This window comes from Zea mays, chromosome 7 (genome assembly GCF_902167145.1).
Source record: "Zea mays cultivar B73 chromosome 7, Zm-B73-REFERENCE-NAM-5.0, whole genome shotgun sequence".
Lineage (NCBI taxonomy): Eukaryota > Viridiplantae > Streptophyta > Magnoliopsida > Poales > Poaceae > Zea > Zea mays.
The window spans coordinates 151,683,733-151,687,483 of record NC_050102.1 but is presented as its reverse complement, the minus strand read 5'-3'; the positions used below and the strand labels follow the sequence as shown (position 1 = coordinate 151,687,483).

The 3,751-nt window shown below is 43.5% G+C and overlaps 1 non-coding gene across 1 annotated transcript; it reads right to left on the bottom strand.

Moving 5' to 3' along the window:
- Positions 1-3,454: 3,454 nt before the first annotated feature.
- Positions 3,455-3,527, bottom strand: TRNAE-CUC (transfer RNA glutamic acid (anticodon CUC)). The gene has a single exon. It is a non-coding gene; the product is annotated as a tRNA-Glu (tRNA).
- Positions 3,528-3,751: the final 224 nt, after the last annotated feature.

The window sequence follows — 3,751 nt, the reverse complement described above, 5'->3', positions numbered from 1 at the left end:
TGAAGCGCCATCAACTGCGACAGACAACAACGATGAGTCTAGTTTGGGATCGGTGCCCATATCATCCTCTACTGCACCGGATCCTGAATCAGCAGCTGAAGAACTTGTTCCTGCCTTATCTCCTGCGTCTCCTGTTCACCGTACCAGGCTTCAGCAAGGTATTCGTAAAACCAAGCAGTATACTGATGGCACCATACGGTATGGATTTCTTATTACTACAAGTGAGCCATCAAATTTAACTGATGCTCTTAATGATGCGAACTGGAAGCTAGCAATGGATGTTGAATATGCAGCTCTCGTTCGAAACAAGACCTGGCATCTTGTGCCCCCAAAACAAGGCAGGAATATAATTGATTGTAAATGGATATATAAAATTAAACAGAAGGCAGATGGATCAATGGATAGATACAAAGCACGGTTAGTGGCAAAAGGGTTCAAGCAACGTTATGGGATCGATTATGAAGACACCTTCAGCCCGGTGGTCAAACCTACTACAATTAGACTTGTTCTCTCAATTGCTATGACTAAAGGATGGTGCCTGCGACAGCTGGATGTGCAGAACACGTTTCTTCATGGTGTTCTTGAGGAAGAAGTGTATATGAGACAACCTCCTTGGTATGAAGATATCACTAAGCCACATCATATATGCAAACTTAATAAGGCCCTTTATGGTCTAAAGCAAGCGCCACGTGCTTGGTATGCTAGACTTAGTGATAAACTCAAGATACTTGGTTTTCGATCATCAAGAGCTGATACCTCTTTATTTTTCTACAAGAAAGGCATGATCACCATTTTTCTTCTTGTATATGTGGATGATATAGTGGTTGTAAGCTCCTCGTCAAAGGCAGTCCAAGCGTTACTTGAGGATCTCAAAACTGATTTTGCTCTAAAGGACTTAGGGGAATTACATTATTTTTTGGGAATTGAGGTCAAAAGAATCAGAGATGGAATTTTGTTATCTCAAGAGAAATATGCCACTGATCTTCTAAAGAAAGCTGGTATGGTCACCTGTAAACCTACGGTTACTCCCTTGTCAACAAGTGAAAAACTATCAGCTCATGTCGGGGATGCTTTAGGCTCAGAAGATGCTACAAAATATAGGAGTATTGTTGGAGGCTTACAATATTTAACACTTACAAGACCGGATATTTCATTCGCCATCAATAAGGTGTGCCAATATTTACATGCCCCAACTACTCAACATTGGACTGCAGTTAAGAGGATATTACGTTATGTGAAGGGAACTGTCGACACAGGATTAAAAATTAAGCAATCATCGTCCTGGTTAATCAGTGCCTTCTCTGATGCAGATTGGGCAGGCTGTTTAGATGATCGAAAATCCACTGGGGGTTTTGTTGTATTCTTGGGATCCAATCTTATATCCTAGAGTGCAAGAAAACAAGCTACCGTGTCAAGATCCAGTACTGAAGCAGAATATAAGGCAATGGGGAATGCTACTGCAGAAGTAATGTGGATCCAAACTTTGCTCGATGAATTGAACATAGCATGTCCTCGTACTGCTCGATTATGGTGTGACAATATGGGTGCTAAATATCTATCATCAAATCCTGTATTTCACGCTAGAACAAAACACATCGAAGTAGATTATCATTTTATCCGTGATAGAGTTCTACAGAAAAGATTAGACGTGCAATTTATATCCACCAATGATCAAGTTGCAGATGGGTTTACAAACCATTGACTCAACATAAGCTTGAAGAATTTAAGTGCAATCTCAACCTTGGGCGGTTATGATTGACGGGGGGTGTTAAGATATGATGCTAATCCTGATAACGCGTGTGTTATCAGATATAGTCAGTTAGTAATATCCTATATTTTGGGACTAGATATGGCAAAGTTTGTTCAGCAATACATAGATCCTATAGGTCCCATCTTAAAGGTTGTTACTCATGTAAATCTAAGCATCATTGCTTTCCTATTTAATAGAATCATGCGGCCTCGACAGAGGTGAGAACGCTTCATCAATTTCTACAGATGGGGTATCTACTTATACCGTGTATGAGGCACTTGTGTCCATGGGGTTTAGAAAAATTCACACGTCCGTGTTTTCATACTCTGGGGTGGCTAAAATCTCTGAAGCAATGGAGATGATGCTTGTGTCCAACATGTAACTATGTGTTGCTCATTCTAGGCCCTTCATACTTCTTTACAGGGTTTAGATCCAACTTCACAACCATTGTTACTGGAGGAGCTGGTCTTCTTAGCGTTTTTTTGCTCAAGTTACTTATCTTTGATTGTACTGAGATTTGTGGTTAGTGTTGGACTGGGTGGTGGGGCCAGTTCTAGGTTCTTGGTTCCTAGAGTTCATCCATGCTTCTAAAGCTGTCTTTGGAATAGAACTGATGCAAGTACAGGATTATAGGGTATGAGTGGAGGGATGGAAGGGGAAGAGTGGAGAGGTTCTCTGATAGATGCACTCCAAACAATGTGTGGCATTAGGCTTGGTAAGCTACCAGCTAAGGCTTGCAGGTGTGCTAGTCCATGTTTGTCAGCTGCACATCACAGCTCTGCATGCATATGTTCTTTCCGTGTCCTTGTTACCGTAAGTCTAAGGCTGGTGGCAGTGCGGGCGGCAGCGCTGGCGAGAAGAGGCTGCTGTCGCCCGCGCGCGGGCGAGAGGCCGGCGCCGGGCGATGGCGCTCGCGCCCGGCGAGAGCGGGCGGTATCGCCTCGCTCTCGCCCGCGCTGGAGCGCCCGCCCGGGCGAGAGGGAGGCGAGGCACTGGCGGGGCGAGAGCGCGGGCGAGAGCGACGTGGCGCGATCTAATTGGTCCACGTGTCGCGATCTGATTGGTCCACGTGTGCTAGCCGTTGCAACTAGCCGATTTTAATTATTATGTACTTTGTAATTTTTAATTCAATAAAAATATTATGTTGTGTGTTTTCTGAGCGTTGAAATAAATCCGCGTGAATTACTTAATTCTGAAATAGAAAAGCTGACTTGGTTATAGCCTGAGGCTGTAGCCTGTGCACTGGAGTAGCAGGGGCGAGAGTGGAGACGAGAGCTGACGTGGCAGGGGTGAGAGAGAGGCTGTGCACTGGACTCAACCTAAGATTAGGAGATACCGTTGAATCCTAAGGACCAGCAAAGCATATTATGTATTTTGTTTATGATTTGAGCAAGTTTAGCCGGCGCATGCATAGGTCTTCCTGTGTAATTATTTGGGTCTATGTGCTGTGTGGTCAATTGCTGGCATGCATATAGTTTTTTTGTGAAAATGTGTGATGATCATTGACGTCTATGGCCATTCTAATTAATCCATGGCGACTGCTATTTTAGAAATGTCCGTGCTGGGTGTGGCTGCTGGCAAATTTCAAAAAGTAACTGGTGAAAAAAATAATAATAAGTCATTCTAATCCATGGCATTTGCTATTTCAGAAAGGCGAGGTGGCTGCTGGCAAATTTGAAAAGGAAACCTGGAAAAACAAAAAAATTCCGTTGCCGGGACTCGAACCCGGGTCTTTCGGGTGAGAGCCGAATATCCTGACCAGCTAGACTACAACGGATTATATTGGTATCTACACTTGGTAGCATATAATTTCTAGTGATATTGGAGCACATTCTTACCAACGAGGAATGGTCAACGGCTCGGCGAGGGTCTCGTACTCTAGTTCTCAACATTGTAAGTGAAGCAGCGAACTTACAGGTTTTTTATATCCATAACAGGAATCTATTTTCTGGTTGCTAGGATGTTATTGCAGTAAGCCTGTCCTTTATGGCTAATCTCAAT